This window comes from Narcine bancroftii, chromosome 7, assembly GCF_036971445.1.
Source record: "Narcine bancroftii isolate sNarBan1 chromosome 7, sNarBan1.hap1, whole genome shotgun sequence".
NCBI lineage: Eukaryota > Metazoa > Chordata > Chondrichthyes > Torpediniformes > Narcinidae > Narcine > Narcine bancroftii.
The window spans coordinates 15,772,862-15,798,803 of record NC_091475.1 but is presented as its reverse complement, the minus strand read 5'-3'; the positions used below and the strand labels follow the sequence as shown (position 1 = coordinate 15,798,803).

Genomic DNA, 25,942 nt, shown 5'->3' with positions numbered 1-25,942 from the left:
CTGTGATCATTGGGGGAATCAGAGGTGGAGAGGCTGAGCAAATTTAGGTTCTTGGGAGTCCACTATCTCAGAGGTTCTTTCCTGGATCCAACACACCAATGGCATCATGAAGAAAGCACATCAGTACCTCTACTTCCTCAGGAGCTTGCAGAGGTTTGGTATGACACAAGGCACCTTGGCAAATTTTTTTTTCCCTTTTTTTTTTAAAAAAAAAAGGTGTATTCGAAAGTATGCTGACCAGTTGCATCGAGGTCTGATATGGGAGCTCCAATACCCCCGAGCGTAAAGTTCTCCAAAAGGTAGTGGACACCGCCCAGGACATCACTGGCAAAACCCTCCACAGTGATCAGTACATCTACAGGGAGCATGGCCATCAGAGGGCTGCAGCAATCAAAGATCCACACCACCCAGCACAAGCTCTGTTCTCACTGCTGCCATCAGGAAAGGGGTCTAGGTACCACAAGACTCACACCACCAGGTTCAAGAACAGCTGCTACCCTTTCACCATCAGGTTCCTCTAACACTCAGAGACTCATTTAAGGACATACTTGTGCATTTCATTGATTTTCTTTTATTCTCTCTGTATGGCACACTTTACATTTGTTAACTGTTTAGTGTTTATGCAGTGCACTGTTTATTTTTTGCATTAGTAGTCATTCTACCATGCCTGCAGGAAAAAGGAATCTCAGGGTTGTATGTGATGTTGAGTTGTACTCTGACAATAAATCTGAAATCTGATTACAATCCCTGGTGTCAGACTCTCAGCATCCAAGTACAAACCATTTGGGTGAGAAGGCAAACCCAACAGGATGACCCTGCAAAGTCCTTTAGCACTTCACAAAGCACAAAAAACATGAGTATTACTCTGCAGACAAAGCACTCAGATGGTCACAAACTTCAGAATCAATTTTCCAGCCAGTTACCAGACTCCATTTCCTTCCTTAAATATGTCCTACGCCACCATTAAGAACTAGATGCAGAGTGGTATACAGTCAGACACAAGTGACCCTAGGACAATAGTTCTCAACCTTTCTTGCATGCCACCTTAAGTAATCTCTTAATAACCACAGAGCACCTATGGCATCCTATGCTCCGGTACTCAAAGCTCATTGGGTTGAATCATCTAGCCTGTATGGCACATCCAGCACAGACTAGCACTTGAAATTAACAGCTGCTGAATTAACTTAATGGGTGGTGAGAGCAGATAAACCAGCATCTTTATGTAGTAGAACAACCATCACACAGACAACTAACTGCCAAAGCATTTCATGTTGAGAAATGGAGAAAGAAAAGCTGTATGTAAGCTATAGGTACTCTCAGCAAGCATCCAAGGAGTTTTATATTTCATCACCATCTGCACCATCTCACAACTACCTAGGGGAGGATTAGCTCCAGGTCAACATGCCAGAAACTACAACTACCATACCTTGAGATGCTACTTCATAACTATTTAACTGCAGAAAGAGTCTGCCATTGCTCCAGGAAGTAATCTCACAACCAAAGGATCAAGCCCAAATGATCGTTGTCACTCCAATATTGGATAATAATGTTCAAAGGAGAGAGCCCTGCTAAATTTTCAAATCAGATGCTGAATATTTAAAAAAAGCCAAAGAGCATTTAATCTGTTTCAGCCCAAAGTACAAATGAATCAATAATCCATGCTTCCATCCAAAACCACCATTACAGGAAGTTATCTGCCTACACTTATTTCACTTCCTGAGTAGATCCATAGGCCGAAGAATCCCCTTTGGTTGTGTAGGAACATAAATGATGATAATTCATCAAAAAATCCACAGAAAAAGTTCAAACAACGAGATCAACTGCATTCCTTCCAAAAAACTATAATGATGCATTTTAGGTCAGGGAAGGTATCTTCAAATCTGGAAATGCACCAAAAATCATGAGTTAGTCATTAAAATAACACAAAAAAACCCAAAAAAATAAAAAAGGAGAAAAATTGGTCACAATGAAAACAAAATAAGTAACCCCAAAACAGAGAGCAGCTCAATCAGTGGGAAACTTGATTTTGTTTGAAAGCATTTTGATACTGGGTAACATAGCTGTTGATGCCAATAACAAGACATCATCTCAAGGAGCTGTGTGCTATCAATCTTACCACCAGTAGAACAAACTACTTAGCAGGAGTAATAAAATCATCCCTTGCTGGACATAAATATTTCAGAAAGGCATTTGGAGTGCAGCAAACTGTCATATAAGCTTGGTTGCTTTTAAATAATACTTCAAATAGTTCAGGAGTTTTAAAAATAATCTAACAATTATTTTTGTTGCAAAACTCCAGACTTAAAATAAATTTGTCGAATGCACCATCTTGAATCTTTCTCAGAAGCAATTGTGCATTCCTTCTACCTTTGATCCAGATCTCCCGCTTTTATTTAATTTCTCTGCCCTCTCAGGTGTGTTTTGAACTACGAGAATGTAAGGTTAATTCCCATTTCCGAGTGAACAAAGTTTGCTTTGTGCTAAATGAGTTTTGCTTGCACTCGGTGTCAAGTGAAGGAACATTACAGCATCACGCACACTTGGAGTTATTTTTCCAAGGGCAGAAAGTCATGTGGTTGATGATCGAATCCTGGTAATAATGATGTGGAGACACTTCAGTGAACATTTTCGTGTGAATGCAGTTATTTCGCTGCCTGGTTCACAACCCCGAAGAAACAAGTGGCATTCATATCGCCACAAAGTATTTCCTTTGCTGAGGGATGCTTAATCCACATGCGATCCCTAGGCCCTAGGGCCACTGTTGAAAAAGGCTGACGGTTTTGTGTGGTGAACAGTGCATGTTGGAGCAGCTAAGGGTGGATCAGGCCAATGCGTCAGGTTGCAGGCTGGATAAATTTGGATTGCGGGATGTAGGTTGCCCATTCCTGCTCAAGGACGTGTTCCAGGTTTAATTATTTTGCTGCTCTGTTGACAATCTTCGCACATAATTTTAGACAGCACATTTGAATCAGTTTGTAGTTCCTGAGAAGATGCTGCAGTGGTATTTGCATGCAGTAAGATTCAGATGTGGACTGATTAAGTGGCTAGTAACATTCAGATCAGTCTCAGGCAATAAGGGTGCTCAATGATAGCCTAACCAGTTCCTTCTAACTTACCATAACTCTCAGCATTCTAAAGATATTTACTCCTTTGTTCCTGGGATACAGATAAATGGCATGGGGCAAGAGAGTTAGAGGGGATTTAAGGAAAAACTTTTTCACCCAGATGGTGGAGAGAATGGTATGCGCTGCCAGAGAGTATTTAAAAGTTGTTGAAATAAAAATATGAATTGCCGAGGTTTTGAAGGCTAAGGGTCAAATTCTGGAACATGGTATTAATGTAGATAGATGCCCGTTTGCCATGGCTGGTTTCTTGGCACAGCTCTCCTAATGATGAGGCTTCAAATGCAGTTCAAAAGTTGGATTTATCATTCAGGCATCTTGACACCATCCACAACAAAGCTATCCACATAAATAGCAGCCCACCATCGTTTATACTAGCTTTGCCCACTGAAGCCAAGCTGTGTGCGCACACACACAAATCATGTGTATACTTAAAGATACAATTAAAAATACATAAATATTTTGGGATGATTTAATCATTTACAGGATATTGTTCATCAATCTCACAGCCTGCGGGAAGAAGCTATTTCACAGCCTGGCAGACCTAATTTTGATGCTCCTGGACCTTCTTCTTGATGGTAGTGAGTCAAAGATACTGTGTGCTGGATGGAAAGAGTCCTCAATAATTCCTTATGCCAAATTAAAGCAACACTCCCGGTAAACACAAGCCCAATTCACACTGGCACTTTAACCCAGTAATTTACCACCGATCTACTAGTTAACTTGCCAGTATGAATGCTTGCAAACCAGCACACAGGCATCAGATCACCCCGGGGATGAATTGTCTTGGGGAAGGTGCATTATCGTCGATTCGTTTTGAGTCAGCATACCAGTTCGCCCAATGCGAACAGGACAGTGAGTTTGCGGAGTCCAATTAATGATAGTCACTCCTTTGCTCTGCAATGCCAGGTGGTGAATGTGAAAGGGCTCAGAGAACCAGTTAACATTGGTCCAGCATGAACAGCAAAAATGATTCACTGAACCACCAATTTACTGATTAGCCAACGTGAATAAGGCTGTCAATAAGGGAAAGGGAGAGCGCAGTGGACTTCACAGCAGTTTTGATTATCCTCTAGATTGACTTCCAGTCCGATACTTTGTAGCTACGATACCACAAAATTATGCAGCCCAACAAGACACTCAACTGTGCTCCTGCAAATTGTTGTCAAGGTGCGGGCCGGTAGCTCTGACCTCCTTAAAGTTCAAATCAACAAATCATCACCTTTTGGTGTGGATAAAAATTTTGTCCTTGCCAATAATGCTGAAATGAAAAAATTTCAACAATATTTCATTTTTCTTTCTCCTGGAGTTGATGAAACTAATTTAACCTTTGATCCGAAAGATGAATTTCTCTTTTTTTTTTAAAAACAGATAATGTTTGACTGCTGAATGTTTCCAGCATTTTCAACTTTTATTTAAATTTCCAGCATCTGTAGTCTTTCATTTTCAATTTGCTGCTTGATCATGAGATTTAAAACAAAAGCTGAGATAATGGTATTTGATAATAATGAAAAATGGATTCCAAGTTACGAAATGGCTGATTGGGATGGTGGGGAGGCAAAGAAAGGTGACACCAGCACAAGGTGGTTCTGCATCAATGCAGCGGATAAAAAATTTAAATCTGTAGAAATGAAGCTTTCCTTCAGTATTTACTAAAGAACACAAACACCAATCCCTAAAACTTTTAATTAAGGATATTAGGCAACCTGAAGTTACATTCACAGGTAAAATAGGGGCTTGCACTAAATGCACCCAGAAGAATCAGTGTATTACTTTTTGATTATAATTCTATGTCAGATTTCCAGCAAGTGCTGTAACTATTCCACAGGTTATATATTGCATCTGTTAAATGGAAACATAGTTATCTTTTCAATTGAATAACTTGAAGCCTAAACATTAAAATACCATAACATTAAAGAGAGATCATCAGTTGAGATTAAACATGTTTGAGAAAAAGTGAAATGGCAAAGGACTGAAGGTCAGAAAACATTTATTTATAACAGGTGTAAAAGATAAACTTATTGGAGTAACTATCAGATGAAAAAAATACCTAAATGTGCTGAAAATAACACTGACTAATCAGACAGATAACACACATTTCTATCCAGAGTTCTTCACCATATATTTCTTCTCGACCACATCTTAAAGTTTGCAAGAGACTCTGGTTAAGAGCTGAACTGAATCAGTTCATCAATAGGTTAGGGTGGGGAAAGATTGGCAGAATGGTAATGAAAATATGTTTGTGACAAGCAAAAGTAATAAAAATGTAATAGTTTGAGGGGAAAAATATCAGAGGAAGCTAATTTAAATCTTAGGCATCAAAAAAAAGGAATAGATGACCCAGCAGCCTGGAATATGTCAGACACAGCAAGACTGATCTCACCATCCAACTCACTGAAGTTCAAGCCACAGGAAAGGCCTTTCAGAGAAATAAATGCTGTTAATTCAGAAAATATGACTGATTGTACGACCCCAAAAAATGGCTGCAAAAGCAAAGCGAAAATACGAAATACTGCTCCATCAAGAATTCACCAGTGGATTTTAATATTCAGCAAAAAAAAAAATCATGCTAAATATGCAGAAAATACCAAAATCAACAGATGGCTCTGAAAAGTCAATGATCTGAAAAGTTGACTTTACATCTCCACACACATCCTGTCTGACCAATCGATTATTGTCAGCATTTTCACAGGAGCACAGAAGGCAGCCATTTGCCCTCTCTGCAAGAGCAATCTGGTCAGTCACACTGTCCTACCCACAAACCTGCCAATTCTCTCTTTTCAAATACTTATCCTGCTTGCTTTTGTATGCCACAACTGAATCTGCCTTTTTTGGGGAAAAAAACTGTACCTAGCAATGCGTTCCAGACCGTTTACCACCTCAGTAGGTTTACAAAATGTTGATTCTTACAGCATTTTTTACCCTTTTGGGAATAAACCAGACATTCAGCCCCTCTGTCAAATGCAGGGTTTCTTTCTGCCAACTACCCAGGCCCTTCAAAAATTTTAAACATCTTTATTACATCTCCTCTCAACTTCTTCTGTGCCAAGGAAACCACACCTGCTTCACTAGTCTATCTACATAACTGAAGTCCCCCATAGCTGGTATCATTCAACATTAAACAGATATCAAAATGAAAAATACAAACTGAAGAAGCCAAAGCTGATGAAAGACCCTATATTGGCAGAAATGAAAACAAAGCCTATGAGGCAGCAGAATGTGAAGTTTTATAGATCAAGTTTATAATTACCAGCTAACATTCTCTGAAGTTAAATGTTTCAAATTTATCCAATAGATAGAATGTTAATTTTATACCAGCTTTAGTGATACAAAACTTCACACTGCACAATTCCTACCACAGGCAGGGTCAGCATATTACTGTACTACTGCAAGTGGAAGTCCTACTTTCTCACAATTCCAGCAACCTGGCTTCAAATACAATACATACCGTATTTTGCATGCAACTTCCTCCAGATGCCCAGTTCCTTTGCACATCAAAGATATGTTAGTGGTTAGGTTAATTGCTCACTGTGAACTATCCCCAGTGTAAATGAATGGTGGAATAATCAGTGGGCTGTTCATGGTCAAGTAAAACAAGATAGGTTGCAGAGAAATAAATGAAAGAATAAGATTGCTCCAAGAGCTGGCATAGACTTTATGAGATAAGTGGGCTGAAGTCTCTTATGTTTGCATCCACACTGTAATAACACAAACTTGCTCCACGAGTTCTTAAGAGTTAAATAACACTGAACCTACTACCAAGTCATTTCCAAATGTAAATAAAAAACTAATTTTGTGCATGGCATTAACCATGATTAAATGCTTCACTTTTGCCACTTATGGAATCTATGAGCAAATTGCTGAGAATGTAACAGGCTTGTTTATTTTAACCAACATGTCACTATTTTATTTACAAATTTACTTCTCCTCAGTTTCATCTCATTACAAAACATAATACAAAATAGCAGTCATTTCAACAATTAAGAATTGACACTAAATATTCTGACCCCTTACGAAACTCAAGGCTCAGCGATAAAATTGAATAATGAACTTTTAATCTTTTTCCATCCACAGGTTCAATTAAAATGTTAAGCAGGATATTGGTCAATAAGTTATAAATGTTGCAAGTTCTGCATACTGGGAAGTAAGATTTTCAATTTGGCTTGGAAATCTAAGCAGCCAGAAATACAGAACGCTGCAGAAAATGGCACAAACATCACCAGGTCCATCAATGGCTTTAACCTTCCATTCAATTAAGACATCTAAATGAGGTGATACATCAAGAAAACAGCCAACGTCATAAAGGACCTCCATCACCCTGGTGACAACCTCTTAGCACTGCCACCTTCAGGAAGAGGGCACCAAAACCTGAAATCCAGCTCGCCTAGTTCAAGAACAATGGCTATCAGGCTATTTTCAAGATTCCTTTATTGTCATGCAACAGTTCATAACATGTAGCATTACATGAAATTGCCTCCAGTCTGCCGCAATGCAAACTGAGTCATCCTTAGCGTCACCTAGCTCCCCTTGGCCAACAAGGAGAGAGGAAGGGAAGCAAAAGATATCCCTTCAGAGTCAGAGTGTCTATGGATTTGCCTCCAGTGCTCCCACAGCCTCTACAGCTGCACAAACTCCTGTTCAATTCATTGGCACTTGAGCTCAAAATCCAAAATTCCGATACAATCAGAAAGGCTTCAACGTCAGAGGCCTTTGGAAGCCCTTCTTGCTCTCAGCACTATCTCAAATCCCATCTCCAAAAGGCTGCAGCCTGTGTGGGTCCCTCAGCCCTTGCTGGCTCCTGAACCTCTCACAAAGCATGCTCAAGACTGTCTCCCCAACATTTCTGGCACAATGCATGTGAACATTAAACAACACCCTATGTTCCTACTAGAAGCAGGAGGCCAATAATAAAAAGAACACGGGGGGGGGGGGGGGGGGAGAAAGCGTGACACTTACATTACACTATTCCATTCCAAAATAATGCCATTTTGAACCGCAATTAATAATAGACCAAACATTTGATTTACTGAGTACTTTCTGTTTTGTTTTATATTTCTAGAATCTGCAGGGTTTCGTTTTGATTTTCACATCTGAAATTATTCAGTGATTTAATACTGTGAACAGAAAAGTTTTATTTAAAAAGTAACAAAATCTAACTAGCAAAGCACTTTCAAACCTTGAACATACCTATAATACATTTCCATTTAGAATTTGAGAGTTCATTTCTTTTTATTAAAGTTGCATTCAATACAATCAGCTTCCACCAAGGGAGACGCTGCTGTCAAATTCTCAGTAAGAGGGGAGGTGGGAGAAATAATGGATGGCAAAAATATATAGGAAGTTGTAGAAATGCTGGATATGCTTAAGGTTAACTTGACTTGGTGGGCTCTTGGGATATGATCCTTGCAACTGAAGAAGGGTGGGGTGCTAGGGGTTACAAGGGTGAAGCCAAAGACTAACAAATCTATAAGGGCCACAAGGACACGTCACTTAACATGAGTTAATGAGCGACGGAACGTGAAATATGAAGGCAATGATATCTTATGTAGCTACTTGCATACATGTGCATTTATTGTTATTTTATTTTGCATGCCTTTCAGATTTTTGTGTCATATTTTATGTCAATCTGGTGTTTCAACAAATGGATTGCGCACTGTTCCAGTGTGGGAGGAAGCTGTTTGGTGCATGGAGTTCATTAGTTCCTATTAGATCATGTTCATTTGATTTTCCTCTCTTTAAAAAAATAAAGTTGTCTTTTTTCCTGAGCACACTCCCCTTGCCTTTCCCCAAACTTTTAGTTGTTCACCTCAGTTGTGGGACAACTAGAAAAGACAATCATTAAAATCTGCTTGGAAATTTTTATGCTATAAAGGAGAGCCAGTTCAGATTTGTGTCAAAGGTAAATTGCATTTGGCTCAACTGACTGAACTAATTTTTCAAATGATAACTGAGATCATCGTAGAGATGGATTTTCAGAATATGCCTGAAAAAAGTCCCACACAAAATGCTGGTGAGTAAAAGTAAAGGGTCGTCAGAATTAAGGCAGAAAGCAGAATATTCTAGTAAATAACAGGTCTTCCACATTGGAGTATTGTGGACAGAGGTGGTCCATGAGAATCACTGCTATTGTTTGATGGACATCAGTAATATGAACATCACAAGTAAGACAGACGAGGATAGTAATAACTGTAGACAACAATGTCAAAGAGCTTGTTGGCTGAAAGAGAAAATTATACATTAGAAAGAATAGCAAGAAGCAATATAAAGTAAAAAGCACAATTCTTACTGATGTGCAAGAACAGGAGGGGACAAATGCACAAATCGTTTTACGGGCAAGAGCAAGAAAAACAAACTGCTGGAGGAGCTCCGTGGATCAAGCAGCATCTGGGCAAGGAATTGTCAGTCCTGGTGCAGGAGTTGATTCAAAACATCAATTCCTTCCACCCCCACCCCTACAGATGTTCCTTGACCCACTGAGTTACTCCAGCAGCTTGTTTATTTGTTCTAGGTCCCACCATCTGCAGTCTCTTATCTCTCCAAATGTGTAGCCATATTGAGAGAGTAAAAGGCCTTCCTGGGTTACAAATAATGAGATTTGCAGAAGCCTTTTTTTGAGCATTTTTCAAGCTAGTAATACCAAAATGTTTCATGGCATTCATTAATGATTAAATTCACAAAATATTCTATTGGCTTAATTATGGTAGTGCTAGGGTGATCATCAAACAAAAAAATTTACAGTATCGTTAAGGGCCCAGAGGACCCATAAACCCAGCAGCAATAGATATTCACCAAAACAAATGGCTACTTAAACAAAAGTTGCTTTTAATTATCTTTAAACATGAAAACAGAATCACCCTTTAACTTATCACTATTAACTTAACTAACCTAACGTAACCCCCTTCTAATTCTAAGCACACGTGTATATTATGTGTGTGTGTAAGTTCAGAAAGGTCCTTTGATTCACAGTTCAATCTCACTTCTCATTTCTCCAAGTTCACGGGTTGCAGGCAATTCTTATACTGTGCACAGAATTTAACATGTATAAAGTTCACCAGGCTTGGATGCTTGATGCGTAAATGGTCACCACTCATTGTCGATTTTCAGAGAGAGATTTGTTGTTCCAGGACATCCACAACTGATTTACTTCCATCAGTCACTTCAGTGTCTTTCAGGTCACCACAGAGTTCCTTCTTGTTGCTCCTATTCCAAGTGAAACATTAGACAGCGAGTCCTCTTCTCTCACATGCACCACAAGGGCTTTGACCAGGCTGAACTAAGCACTCACAACCCGTCTTCCAAATGGGGTTTCCACAAGCTTGCCGGCTTGTCCTGTTCCAGTCCAGCTGTTGTTGCTGACTGTAACACTGTAGAAGTGATCTGTGTGCGCGTGTGTCTCAGAGTAAGCCTGTTTGACTCTCTCTGCTTGCAAAACCACATGACCCTCTTGGAACAGCTCCAGATAATCTGCAGCTCCAACTAGATCGTTCATCTGTTGCCCTTTTGTAAACAACAATTCATTAATGAAGTCTTTGCTCTTGCAAAGGCTGTGGAGCCGATATATCTAGCATTAGGAGAACTTCAGTATTTCAAATAAGACCTGTTTTAATGTGTTTGTATGTGACCTACACTAACAAACCGTTCCCAATTTTTCTGCCAAAAACATATCTATATACTCTGTCACAATACGTACATTGATAGAGTGATATGAAATATAAAATTGATATTTCTGAGTTCAAGAGAAATTTGCTTTCAGATAATTCTCAAAAACAATCCAGGAACTGCATGCACTTTGTAAAGTATGCAACATCTTGATATTCATAAAGAGAAGCAGAGAAGACATGAAGCTGAACAAAACTGTTGTAACTGGAGTATTACATCCTTGTCAAACTTCAGAAAAGATGCAATATCCTGGCAAAGGTGCTGAAAAGAGCAGTTCTGATAATGAGGAATTTCAACTGCAGTACAAGATTTTTATGCAGAAAATAAGAGTTCTGTTGAAAACAAAATTTGAGAAATCTCACCACGTGTACAGATAAATAGAGAAGCATGTTCTCATTTCTCAATTTGAGCAGGGGAAAACATCGTTAAAATTCAGGGGAAGGTTAAGGGGAGTGTGCATAGGGAAAAAAAAGACAACTTTCTTGATCAAGCAGAGGAAAAATCAGATGAGCATAATCTAGTTGGAACCAACGAACTCCAGACACCAAAGTGCTTCCTTCCACACTATAACAATCTAATGAATACAAGCTCTATGAAAAATCTTGAAACACCAGTTTACGTAAAAAACTGAAAGGCATGCAAAATATTATGGCAATAAATCCACATGAATGCTAATAACCATACAAACACAAGATTTGTTAGATCAATATCTTCACATTTTCTAGTTCATTAATCCAACAATTAAAATAGTATTTTCCTTAATTCATTTGCCACATGCATCAGATTGTACAGTCAGTTACACCATGATTGACATCACAATACTCATCTCACCTCATGTTAAAAGGCATCTGTCTTGCTAATTCTGTTCTATCCAATGCTGAATTTCCACACCATCGTAATGTAACCAAATAACCTGTTCCAAGCCAAGATTACTCAAAGGTGTGTTGAAATATACCACCTACAGATTATTAACAGTTAACCTTCAGGACCAGTCCATCTTTTGGACAGCACACTAAAAGATTAGAACGGAAGCAGAACCCATTATTAACAAAAGGATAAATCTTCAACATTTTCCACAAAGTATTCGTTCACTTCGTTTCGAGATCCAACATTTCGGATCTGCAAGGCTGCTTTAAAATGTTACTGCAGTGGGTTAACAACAAAAACGCGGCAAATGAGCTACAATTTCACGTTGGCTTTCTTTTTGACACAAGCCTCGCTAAATAAAATACAAAATTACTCTAGTAAAGCAAGGTGGGGGGTGGGGGGTCAGAATGCCGCATGTTTTACAATGGTCCAAAAACATTTGTATCGGATTACACTTAACAGTCCCTGCTCCCTGGGTCCGATCTCCCCTGCACCAGAGGAAAGGGGAAAAGGAGACACAGAGGACGGACCTGAATCAACCTTGATCTCACCACGTTTCACCCTGGAAACCATCCCTGTCGCTCAAGAAACAGCAGCGAGGAAAGCCAACGGGACAGAACCATTCATTTACAATAAACCTCTCCAAAAGTCCTCGCAGCAACCCTCACCACCAGTTTTCCCCCTCACTTTTAACGCAGACCAAATTCACCTTTGGACCCCCCCTCACCTCCCCCCCCACCCCCACACCCCCCCCACCCCCACACCCCCCCCACCCCCCCTCCCCCACACCCCCCCCACCCCCACCCCCCACCTCCCCCACACCCCCCACCTCCCCCACACCCCCCACCTCCCCCACACCCCCCACCTCCCCCACACCCCTCACCTCCCCCACACCCCCCACCTCCCCCACACCCCCCACCTCCCCCACACCCCCCACCTCCCCCACCTCCCCCACACACATCCCCCATCCCCAAATGCACAGACGCGTTTAAAAATTAAAACCAATGCCTGGAAATTGCAGGAGGCAGCAACCCCCTCGGCTGCCTGCAAAGCCATTGCAGTTGTGGGAGAGCCACTTACCTCATCCTGCAAGGGCTGGCCGTGTGTGTGGAGCAGCGGCCACTGACTGACTGACTGACCCCCCCTAACCCAACCCTCCGTCCGATCTGCAGTAGAGGCGAGGCAACCCCCCCACCCCCGAGGCGCTTGGGCGTGAGAGGACACCGCACGAAGCCAACCCCTCCGCTCGTTGCCTAGTGTCGGATGATAAACGCTCCTCTTTCCCTCCGCCCTCCCCACCGTCGTTACTTCAAAAAAAAGGGCTTCCCACCCCTCCTCTCTCTCTCTCTCTCTCTGACGCTGCTGGGCCCTCAACCGCGTCGGAAATGACGAGCCGGATTGATAAGGCGTTCGCCTATCAGAATGGCACTGACTGCCTCGCCTGCCGGGAGCGGACCAATGAAAAGACGGGGGCGGGGAGCTCCGCGCCGCCTGAATGTCCGTTCAACCGAACTTGTCATCGCAATGGGCGGTCCCTCCCCATGTTGACGGACAGCGTGCTGGCCAATCGGAATACGCGCATTCGTCAAGGGGAACAGTGGGTGAAGCAGAAAGGAGGGGCTTTCGCCCCGACGAGCAGTCAGGTTAGGTTGGCTCAGTGGCCATGGCGGGGGTGCTGGGCTGGTAAGGGGGGGTGCTGGGCTGGTAAGGGGGGGTGCCGGGCTGGTAAGGGGGGGTGCCGGGCTGGTAAGGGGGGGTGCCGGGCTGGTAAGGGGGGGTGCCGGGCTGGTAAGGGGGGGTGCCGGGCTGGTAAGGGGGGGTGCCGGGCTGGTAAGGGGGGGTGCCGGGCTGGTAAGGGGGGGGTGCCGGGCTGGTAAGGGGGGGTGCCGGGCTGATAAGGGGAGGGTGCCGGGCTGATAGGGGGGGTGCCGGGCTGATAAGGGGGGGGTGCCGGGCTGATAAGGGGGGGGTGCCGGGCTGATAAGGGGGGGGTGCCGGGCTGATAAGGGGGGGGTGCCGGGCTGATAAGGGGGGGGTGCCGGGCTGATAAGGGGGGGGTGCCGGGCTGATAAGGGGGGGGTGCCGGGCTGATAAGGGGGGGGTGCCGGGCTGATAAGGGGGGGGTGCCGGGCTGATAAGGGGGGGGTGCCGGGCTGATAAGGGGGGGGTGCCGGGCTGATAAGGGGGGGGTGCCGGGCTGATAAGGGGGGGGTGCCGGGCTGATAAGGGGGGGGTGCCGGGCTGATAAGGGGGGGGTGCCGGGCTGATAAGGGGGGGGTGCCGGGCTGATAAGGGGGGGGTGCCGGGCTGATAAGGGGGGGGTGCCGGGCTGATAAGGGGGGGGTGCCGGGCTGATAAGGGGGGGGTGCCGGGCTGATAAGGGGGGGGTGCCGGGCTGATAAGGGGGGGGTGCCGGGCTGATAAGGGGGGGGTGCCGGGCTGATAAGGGGGGGGTGCCGGGCTGATAAGGGGGGGGTGCCGGGCTGATAAGGGGGGGGTGCCGGGCTGATAAGGGGGGGTGCCGGGCTGATAAGGGGGGGGTGCCGGGCTGATAAGGGGGGGGTGCCGGGCTGATAAGGGGGGGGTGCCGGGCTGATAAGGGGGGGGTGCCGGGCTGATAAGGGGGGGGTGCCGGGCTGATAAGGGGGGGGTGCCGGGCTGATAAGGGGGGGGTGCCGGGCTGATAAGGGGGGGGTGCCGGGCTGATAAGGGGGGGGTGCCGGGCTGATAAGGGGGGGGTGCCGGGCTGATAAGGGGGGGGTGCCGGGCTGATAAGGGGGGGGTGCCGGGCTGATAAGGGGGGGGTGCCGGGCTGATAAGGGGGGGGTGCCGGGCTGATAAGGGGGGGGTGCCGGGCTGATAAGGGGGGGGTGCCGGGCTGATAAGGGGGGGGTGCCGGGCTGATAAGGGGGGGGTGCCGGGCTGATAAGGGGGGGGTGCCGGGCTGATAAGGGGGGGGTGCCGGGCTGATAAGGGGGGGGTGCCGGGCTGATAAGGGGGGGGTGCCGGGCTGATAAGGGGGGGGTGCCGGGCTGATAAGGGGGGGGTGCCGGGCTGATAAGGGGGGGGTGCCGGGCTGATAAGGGGGGGGTGCCGGGCTGATAAGGGGGGGGTGCCGGGCTGATAAGGGGGGGGTGCCGGGCTGATAAGGGGGGGGTGCCGGGCTGATAAGGGGGGGGTGCCGGGCTGATAAGGGGGGGGTGCCGGGCTGATAAGGGGGGGGTGCCGGGCTGATAAGGGGGGGGTGCCGGGCTGATAAGGGGGGGGTGCCGGGCTGATAAGGGGGGGGTGCCGGGCTGATAGGGGTGCCGGGCTGATTAGGGGGTGTGAGGTTGGCTCAGTGGCCATGGGGGGGGGGGGTTCTGGGCTGTTATGGGGTGGGGCATGTTAGGTGATGCATGAAAAGGACTTTTTAATCTTGTCCGTCTCAAAGCAGTGCATAATTTGGTGGCATGAAGTCCTCACTTTATTTTAAAAACCTTGTGTTGAGAATTTGAAAGGGGTCGGATGGAGTCATCTCAATATTGACCACGGTGGTAAGTGTGCTCCATCCCGATTTTCATGTCCCTTTATTAATTTAAATCTGCCATTTAACGTGGTGAAGTGTCCCACAATCTGGTCTGTGCACTTGCTAATGGAGGAATAGTTATCTTTCTAATATTCTCCCCATCCTTGAGTATTCAAAATGAAGCTGCTTCTTCCGTGTGTGTGTGTGTGTGTGTGTGTGTGTGTGTGTGTGAATCTAGATGGAGTTCTGCTTGATGGATTTGTCTGATTTGGAGCACTAACATGTTATGGCACCTGCCCTCTCATCTGGTCCTTCAAGTCTGCCTGAGCGTTCATTCTGATAAAACCCCAAAAGAGCACTTTGTCTTCTGCCCCAATTCCCTCCTCTTTCAGAAGTTAATCAGCCCCCTCTTTTGTTACCCCGTCAATTCAAGACCCTTTTGAGGAGTGGGGAAACTATTCTCAGTTTGAAGTTGCACGCTATGGCATTGCCTCCTTGCTCCTGAACTACATATTTGAGGGGTTGCGGGAGGTTCTAAATCAGGTGAAGTGAAACGATCACCATTTCTCTCCAGGGGTGCTGCCTGACCTGTGGAGTTCCATTGTTTGCTTTAAATTCCAACAGTTTCGTGCTTCTCAGTTTTTCGTCTTGCCTGAAACCCCAGATCATTGTGAGTTTCATTCATTGGGAGGCTTTTTTTTAGTTAATGAAATTGTACTAGTAGTCCATGAAGGGATAATTGGGCATGAATTGCTGCTGCTATGTGTGGCCATCAACACCAAAAGAACAGAGTAGGGGAATTATTAGAGGGCATGAAGGTGAAGAGGTAGAGTTTACAGCAACCTGAGGAGTAATTTTTATATATTTACACACACACATGCTGTTATGAGCCCAGAGGACCCCAAAGCTCAGCAGCAATAGAAATTCACCAAGATAGATTGTTACTTAAACAAAAGTTGCTTTTAATTATCTTTAAACATGAAAACGGGATCAAACTCTAATTTATTACTATTAAATTAACTTAATCTAACTTAACCCCCTTTTAATTCAAAGTGCACATGTATGTAGTGTGTGTGTAAGTTCAGAAAGTTTTTTGATTCACAGTCCAATCTCACTTCTCACTCCTCCAAGTTCACTCGTATCAGACAATTCTGGTACTCTGCACAGAATTTAACATTTTTGAATTTTACCAGGCTTTGGTGCTTGAAAGATAAATGGTTACTACTCAGGAAGGTTCTCGTTGGTTTTCAGAGAGAAATTTATTGCTCGTTGGAGCCACACAAATTGATTTCTTCTGATCAGCTACTTCAGTGCCTTGCTGAAGAAACTTGCCCCATCAGGGTTTTCCGGATAATGACTTTTTTCTTTCAGGTCACCACAGAGTTCCTTTTCTGTTTCCCTTATCTCATGCAAAACATAAAACAGCCAGCCATCTCCTCTTGTATGGACCACAAAAGGGCTTTAATCAGGCTGAAATAAGAATTCACAACCCATCTTCAAAATTGGGTTTTTTCCATAAGCTTGCCAGGTTGTCATGTCATGTTCCAGTCCCTGCTACTGAAATGTAGAATATCTCTCTCTCTCTCTCTCTCTCTCTCTCTCTCTCTCTCTCTCACTCACCCAATCTTCTTCTTTTGTTCATCTGTTGCTTTCCAAAACAATAATCCATTATTCCACAAAATGTCTAATTAACACCTACTTGTTAAGTCTCTATAGGCATTCTTCAAAGTTTTTGCAAAGACACTCGGAACTTGGACTGTCTGGCTTGATCAGAGCTCTGGCATTTCAAATGAGATCTGTGTTGCGAAGTGTTTGTATCTTTTTGTGACCTAACTTAAAAAAGCCCCACATTTTACTCCTTTAAAACATAAAACAATATAACATAATCTTTCAAAATACACAGAGGGTGATGGGTGGATGGAATGGGCTACTGGAGGAGGTGGTTGAGGCAGGTACAGAAACAGGTGAGACAAATCTCAGTTGTTTGCTGCATTGAGACCTGGCCAACAGTAATCTGATCAGAAGTTTTCACCATTCACAGACTAGATCAGACCTTTTGATTCTGGCAGAGAGAGGGGGAGCAGTGTACTGGGGGTTAAGTTGTACATGAAAAGGCCCTTTTCATGAAGTTAATACAGATGTTGGAGTCATGTTGACCTCCTGCTCCACCACCTTAGAACAAATATTGATTAAATGCAGACCCTTCTATCTACCCTGTGAATTCTCATTAGTGATTCTCACCGAAGTTTATGATGCAAACAGGCACTTGTGGAACTGCATGACGTGGTTGGTAAACAAGAGACGGCCCACCCACAATAGTTTGTGGCTTTAACCAGGCCTGTCTTAAGAAAACCCTGCCTAATTATCACCAGCACATATCTTGCTGAACTAGATCACCTGATTGCTGCTATATTAAGATAAGGAAGGTCTATCGTTCTTTCCCAAAACTACATTTTGGCAAGTTGGATCACCTGGTGGTGCTCCTTCTGCCTTCATGCAGACAGAACTTGAAACAAGAGGCTACAGAGATTAGGACAACAGAAGGTGGTTGCAGGAGACTAAAGAACAGTTACTGGACTACCTTGAGTCAGTGGATTGGGCAGTGTTCAAGAACAGCTGAGGATATGAATGATTACACCAGGGCCATTCTGGACTTTATCAAAACAGCTGTGGATGAGTGTGTCCCCACCAAATCATTCAGGTGTTTTCCAAAACCAGAAGCCCTGGGGGAGCAATGAAGTCCAGAACCTGTTGAGAGCCAGATGACAGGCATTTAAGTGTGGAGATTGGAACATGACAGAAGGAGTGGGTACAACCAATGGAAAGCCGTCACCAGGACGAAGTGAGGATTCAAGTTGAGAATGGAAACTATGAAGGATACCTGTCAGCTGTGGCAGAGCCTAATTGATGCAGCCTGTTCCAATACCAAACCCAGTGCAATAGGAGACAACAAAGCTCAATGCATTCTACACCTGATTTGACCATCAGACCAAAGAAGAACTACTGTGCACCCCTACGTCCCCTGATGCTCCTCCACTGTCAGTATTTGAAGATGATGTGCAGGCTGCCTTCAGGAGACTGAATCCAAGGAAAGTGTCCAGGCCGAGACCTGAAAACCTGCGCAGACCATCTGACTAATGTTTTCACAGATATCTTCAACATTTCACTCCGGCAGGGTGTGGTAACCATCTGTCTCAAATAGGCCTCAATGGTACTGATGCCTAAGAAGCATGTGGTAACTGCCGAAATGACTACTGACCAGTGGCACTTGCATCCAGTGTTGAAGTGTTTTGAGAGTCTGGTGTTGAAGTATATCAGCTCCTGTCTGAGTGGTGATGTGGATCCATTTCAATTTTCCTACTGCTGCTACAAGTCTACAGCAGATGCCATCTTACTGGCTCGATGCAAAACCCTGCAGCACCTTGACAGCAAAGATGCATTCATCAGGATGCTCTTTATTGACTAAGGGTTGGCATTCAACGCATGATATCTTTAAAACTAATCAGTAAACTCCAGGACCTGGGCTTCAATATGCCACTGTGTAATTGGATCCTGGATTCCTCACCTTCAGACCCCAATCAGTGCAGATTGGCAAGAACATCTCCTCCACAATCTCCATCAGCACTGGAGCTCCACAGGGCTGCGTACTTTGCTCCCGCTTATCTCACTTTACCTATGACTACATGACTCAGTATGACCATAGCACCATTTAAAAATTTGCTGACGATACTACAGTGGGCTGTGTAAAAAGGGATGTTGAGTCAGCATACAAATGTTGAATCTCCCTCGAACATTTGGCTGAATGGTTTACTAATCAACCTCTCACTCACTGCCACCAAAACAAAGGAACCGAACATAGACTTTAGAAAGAGAAAACCAGAGGTGTATGATCCAGGGATCATTGGAGAATCTGATCTGGAGAAGTTGAGCAAATTTAAATTCCTGGAGTCACTATCTTGGAGGACCTTTCATGGACTCATCACAAAAAATGCTTGTTAGTGCCTCAACTTCCTCAGGAATTTGCAGAGGTTCAGTATGACATCTGAAACCTTGGCAAACTTCCATAGATGGGTAGTGGGAAGTGTGCTGACTGGCCTGATATGGGGGCTCCAGTACCTCCTGAGCGAAAAAACCCTGCTATAAGTAGTGGACACAGCTCAGTACATCACAGGCAAAACTCAATCCACCATTGAGAAAATTTGCATGGGAAATCTTCTATCAGAGAGCAGCAGCAATTATTAAGGATCCACACCATGAAGGACATGCTCTTTTCTCACTGCTGCCATCAGTAAAGAAATTTATGTGCCAGTTGTTACCCCCTCCTCTCAACAACCGACTCAGACTTATTGAAGGACTCTTAATTGCTAATTTTTTATTACTGAATTTTTTTTTTTAGATTGCAGTCACTTTCTTTACATATTTTACATTTTTTTGTATATATACCTTTTTTTCTTGAATACTGTTTACAGTTACTGATAAGTAGAAACTCCGCTTGGCCTGCAGGTAAAAAAAATCTGTGATGTTGTGAATGTACCCTGACAATAAATTTGAACATTGAACTTTAATATTTTAATGTTTCAGAAAAATATGGACAGATACATGGATGGGTTGAGAGGGATAAGGGCCACATGCAGGCTCATGGGAGGAGTGTGAGCGCGATGTTTGCTCGATGAGAGCAAGTTGGGCAAAAAGGGACTGTTTCCATGCTGTAGGACTCAAAATAACCAGTTGCCATTTATTAGATGATGACATATTTTCTAATTGTTAGGTCTGCTTTGTTCATGAATGAGTGAGACAAACACCAGACTGAGTCGAAATCAGGGTTCTTTGTTCTTTATTACCGGATTGTAACACTTGCGACTAACAATGTTAGTCGGAGAATGCATTCTGCCGTTATCAGCAAAATGGTGATTTTTTATACCCTTGGATACGTGCTTAGAACATCATCATATCATTACTTGTCCAATGACTAAAACTGTTGCTATCCTTTCCCTGCTAGCTTCCTGCCTCTCATTCCATCAATGTCTCTCTTATCTTGTAAGTACAAGGATGCATTCACATCTTGTTACAGCCCTGCACAGGGTAACTCCTTACACATTCCCATCTCATGATGTTTTACCTTACAAGGACTCAAAATAACCAGTTGCCATTTATTAGATGATGACATATTTTCTTGAGGCAGTGAATACACTGTGCCCAATCAACACCTTCATGATTTTGTACACATCCATCAGGTCTCCCTTTGATCACCCATTCTTCAGAGAACATAATTTCCTCCAATATCTTCCAAAAACCCATTCCCTCTGAACAAGGCTATACCCTGGTAAACCTCTACTGTACATTTTCCAAAGTGTCCACATCTTTCCTGTAATGGGGTGACCTGAATCACACACAGTATTCAAACCACAGTTTTATGGAGCTGTCACATGATCTTGCTTTCTACTCGGTGCTCTGCCTAATAAAGACAAACACATCATTATGCTGCCTTTACCACCTAGCCACTTGCATGACTGTTTTCATTGAACTTTAGATCTGAACTCCTAGATCTCTCGGCACATCAATCCCACTGTTAACTACATAGTCCCTTTACATTTGACTTCCTAAAATGCAGCACCTCACACTTGTCCTGATTTAACTCCATCTACTATTTCTCTGCCCATATCCGCAAATGATCTCTATCTTGTTTTATTTGACATCCATCTATGCTGTCCACAATTTTACCAATCTTTGTATCATCTGAAAACTTATTAACCTGCCCACCTACTTTTTAAATCCAACTCATTTATGTATATGTCAATGCCAATCCCGATGGAACACCACTGATCACAGGCCTTCAGCCCAATAACATCATTCCACCACTACTCTAACTTCTGTGAGCCAGATAGAGTGAAGTTCTAATCACCTGACTGGGCTCATTTGCCAAGGTCCAGTATGGCCTCCAACCTGATCTGCATGCGACTTCAATTGCCTTTCCTGGATGCCCTGAGCAAATTCTGCCCTATCTGGCACTAATAGTGGGGAAATTAAAGTCTCCCAATATGATAGCCCTGTTGCTTTACCAAATTTCTGTAAACTGGCAACATATCTGTTTTTTAACCTCCCAGTGGTTATTGGGAGGCTAATAGTATGTGTGATTACACCTTTCTGATCTCTGTTTACACTGCCTCCTCACTAGACCACCATTTGGTCTTCTGATTGCAGCTGCGACACTCTTCCTGATTTGGAATTCTATGTCTCCACCTCTTGTGCATCCTTCTTTTGTCTAAAACAACAAAAGCCAGGAACATTGAGCTGCCAAGGCCATCCCTCTTGCAGCCATGTCTCCATCACAGCCACAACATCATAATTCCAAGTACTGCTCCAGTTCATCTGCCTTACCCACAATACTCCTTCCATTAAAATAAACATGCAACAGCCTCTCAATTTGGTGTGACTGTTCTTCACCTGCCCTTCCTTTCAGATTTGCTGGCTCAAGTAAAGGCCATCCCCTCAATTTGCTCGGGTTCCCACTCCCTGCAATCTAATGTAGCCAATCTAGGGCAGCATGAGAGAACCTCTCTGTGAGGATACTTTAACCTTTACGACGAGAGGGCTTGATTACAGAAATAAGCAAGTCTTGATTGTATCTGGATTATTAAGTAGAGTTGTGGACTTCTTACCAAAACAAACCAGTGAGGATTTGCTGAACTGATTCTAATGATGGTACGTTTGCCTTTCGAGGAGACATTGAAAGGACTGGGACTATAATCTTTAGAGTTTAGAAAAATTAAAAGAAATCTCTTCTCACCAGAAAATTCTTAAAAGACTTGACAAGTGAGATAATGAGTCTGGGATCAGGGGACGTGGTTTGAGAAGCAGTGGTGGGCAATTTAGGACTAAGACAAAAAACAATTTGTATCTCAAATCCACTGCAGCAAATTCCTGTTTTCAGAATTGAAGCAACTGGCAAAAAAAATGCAGAAAATAAATAGGTAAAAAGTACGAAACTTTAAAATTGGTGCCTCCCCCATCAGTTAGTTCTCCAATCACGCAGCACACAATCTCAAGCAACCAGAAAATTCCATTATCTGGTGGATTTTACTGTACTTTGAACAATTTTCCAATTGCTTTGCATTCAATTAATATTTTTGATGTCAGTGTTGGAATGTAGGAAACACTCCAGCCAGTGATAAGATAATGAATGGGTAATTTTTTTTTTGGAACTGTTTGTTGATGGATAAATATTGGCCAAGGTACTGAGGAGACCTCCAGTGTTTTAATCATCATGGAATTTTGGAAAAGGAGACAAAATCAAAAACTCAATGACAATAAAATTGCATGATTAAATATATTGCTTGAAACCAATGCAGTAAACCTTTTTTTCCAACTCGTTTGAGTGATTTGATGCATTAAATCAGATGACTGTATCTGTGGAGAATTTTTGTAACATGTCTGCCTATAAAATTGAAAGGGAGATTAATCAGTGCACAACATTTTCACTAAACTGTAAATATACTGACCCTATTCTTTGCCTTGGCAATAGACCAGAAGAACAAATGGAGGAATACGAGTACTTGTTTAAATAGGAATCAAGTGATGGATGGCATCGTTAATATACAATTTACTGCCATGCTATTACGGCCAGTGACCCGGGTTTGAATTTGGGGCTGTCTGCAAGGAGTTGTCCATTCTCCCCATGTCTGCATGGGTTTTCTCTGGGTGATCAGGTTTCCTCCCACCCTTGAAAACATAATTGGGGTATTGGGGCGGCTCAGGTTTAAATGGCCAGAATCAGCTTCAACTGTGTTGAAAATAAACCATTTATTTTTTATAGTCTTAATGGAACCACATATTGACATACTTTTGGTGAAATTAAACTGATTTCTGTTCATCATGGCTGTATACAGCAGTGTAGTCTCTAGAGCAATGAATTATTGTAATCCAATAACAAACTTGTTCGAAAATGTAACAAATTTGCATTTGTTTAAATTGAACCAAATACCACTTTCTTAGTTGTTGAATGAGTGTGCCTTGATTGTGAATGCTATTTGTGAGAAGCACTGAATTTAGGTATGATGGAAAACTTCATTGTCAATCATTACTACCGATCTTTCAAGCTTGATTTCAAAGGGAATTGTAAGCTCAAATTTGGTATGTTTCTATGATTACGTGATTTTAAGTGGTCATTCTTCTTTGATGTTTATTCTTGACTTGAGCGAATTGCACTGGGCATCGAAGATGTTGCTTCCTGAACACTTTTGGGAGTATTTTGTAGATTTTGAGCTGCTAATAGTGAAAATTACCTTAAAAATTTCCTATCACATACTGTTTTTTAGCTATAAACTTTTTTGATTTGCTATCATGTTTAAAGTCTACTTCAACCATTTTTTTTAAAACCCCCATGAAGTACAACATGTCATTGCAAATTCATTTTCTGCATTCGCGCTTGGACTTTTTTCCAGCTGATCTTGGTGCAGTCAGTCGGCACTTTTAAGCGGCAGCGACCACTTTTCTCCCCACACCCCCACAGCGGCAGTGATGCTGCAATCTCTCCCCAATCGCGGCAGGCAATTCACACGGGGTTTCCCTGTGGTGCCAGTGCTGACATGACTGGAATAACTGGGTCAGCCAGTTTTCTGTTCAAGCCGCCGGAAGACATGCCCTGGTTAAGTTTAATTGGATTCCCTGACTACCTCTGAGGTAGGTCAGGGTCCTGATTGGATTTGGACCACGCTGACCAGATCAGACCCTTTCAAGCTAACATGTGAGTGGAGCGCTAACCAGGCAAATTGGCCAGTTCACCCGATTTTACATGGCAGCTTGAAAGGGAGTGACAAACATGGTGACAGGTTGATCCTATGGAAAAGCAATATATGGACAATGCTTGATTAGTATTTTTGGATACTGATGCAAGAGGCATCAGATGCAAAAAAAAGCAGCAAAACATTTTTGGGTCATTTGAACTAATGCAATATGCATCATTATGCGATTAAACTTGCTAAATTCAATGGAAGTTAATTTAATATTTCTCCAACTTCCTATGTGATACAGAAAATCTGAAATTATCTTTGTGCTCAGCTTAAAGTTGTGGGTCAGAAATCAAAATTATTTTTCAGGAAGCAAACCTTTTGGTGGGGGGGGGGGGGGGGAATGTTTTCTCCGGTGTTATTGAACTGTAGGCCACGTGCTTTATCTTGGCCCAAATTTGATTTTGCTCCAAGTTTACAGACTCCCACTTCAGAGCCTTCCTGTAGAAACCTATAGTCTCCATTTGTGATCCCACATCGGATGCAGCTGTGGAAAAAAAACCGACTAGGCTCCCAGGGTTTGTTCGCTCTTTTAAGATCTAAAATGTTAATTAGTGGTGAATGACAGATGGCAATGTTTCTCCTTTGTAGGATTTGGTAATTGTGCAGTAATTCTGAAGAATGCACTTACAGATTCTCACACCATCATAATTTAATATTAAATACCCTTCGAACTGCCTTCTTTCTGAGCTAATTTGGTTGTAATTTCTGCTGTGTTCCATGTGCCATCAAAAGAAATGAGGATAACTGCACAAAGTACTGAACCGCCGTAAAGAGACTAGTTTGATAAAATGTCCTTTCATGCAGAGGGAGTATTCAGGTTCTTATTCTGGAGAATAACTTTGCTTCGTGGACACTTCAATGTTAAGATGTTGGGAGTTGAGAACCACTGCAATAAGATAACCAAAAGATTATCTATTTAAGAAGGTGGAGGATTTGGAGAAGATTCTTGCTGAATACTCTTCAGCAGGCCTTCACAAGTGTGAATAATGATATTAAATAAGTTCAATTTGGTGTAATATTTTTGAAAGTGGACAATGAGCTTGTCAAGAGGAAATTTTAAGAAAATAAAGGGAGAATATAGGTGAACAAATGAAAGGAACAATTCTTCGGGGTATCTTAAAGCTGATGAATGAAAAGTGGTTAATTAGGAATAGTTAGTAGAGATTTGCGAAGGGAAAGTTGTATGTGAAAGTTGATTTTTTGAGGTTCAATACAATAAGATGGGGTAAAGAGGACAGCATGTTGTGTAAATAATTAGTTTGGGGATTATGACTATCTTGTATGGTGGGCTAATTAAAAATATGAGCAGTCCACAGTAAAGTGCAAACAGGGAGGCTATATTATCCATGGGGTTCTGAGAGCTCTGTACTTGGTTCCCTGTTTTGTGTATGAATGACTTCCATGCCAACTGCATTCTAAGGAGATTGCAAATGATACAGAATAATTGACATGGTTGCCAGTGAGAAGAGAAGACTTTTGCTGTACATAGTTGATATGATTGGTTGGTTAGTAAAATGGTTGGAGTTTAATCCAGAGACTTGAGGTAATTCATTTATGAAGGTACAACATGAAGTGAATAGACAATAACTGCTACCATTATCGCTTCAAAGGGAACTTTGATAATCTTTTTTAAATACAGGATCTCAACCTGAAATGTGGACCATCCCTTTGTCTTGACAGATACTGCATGATCCACTGACTTCCTCCAGCAGTTCATTTGTTTTGATACAAAGAAATGCAATGACATCATGTGGTGTGAAGAATCAAAGGAGTATATGTCTATAGATCCTTAGATAGAGGTCAAATTAAAAACCACAGTGGATAAAGAAGAAATGGAAACAATGAAGCCAGATGGATTTACTTAAAATTAGAAAAATCCATGTTAATTGACATTGGGTTGAAGGCTGTCCGGGGGAATTATTCAAGTTTATTTTCCTGAAAACAAGTTTGTTTTCCTGAAGCTGAAGATAGGGATGCTACAGGGAATTGAAATGCTT

General features: G+C 42.9%; 2 protein-coding genes across 9 annotated transcripts in view; one reads left to right on the top strand and one right to left on the bottom strand.

Annotated features, from left to right (window-relative positions):
- itsn1 (intersectin 1 (SH3 domain protein)) overlaps positions 1 to 12,963 on the bottom strand; it is a 181,117-nt gene extending 168,154 nt beyond the window's left edge. Inside the window, 1 exon segment of the mRNA XM_069888982.1 lies at positions 12,729 to 12,963. The gene's annotated coding sequence lies outside the window, so the exon portion shown is untranslated.
- Positions 12,964 to 13,212: 249 nt separating this feature from the next.
- cryzl1 (crystallin, zeta (quinone reductase)-like 1) overlaps positions 13,213 to 25,942 on the top strand; it is a 48,632-nt gene continuing 35,902 nt past the window's right edge. For 5 of the 8 annotated variants that reach the window (XM_069888981.1, XM_069888978.1, XM_069888979.1 and 2 more), the window contains exons 1-2: positions 13,277 to 13,331; positions 15,082 to 15,184. The gene's annotated coding sequence lies outside the window, so the exon portion shown is untranslated. Of the gene's footprint in view, positions 13,332 to 15,081; positions 15,185 to 25,942 lie in introns of all 8 variants that reach the window. The other 3 variants (XM_069888976.1, XM_069888977.1, XM_069888975.1) reach the window with 3 other exon arrangements.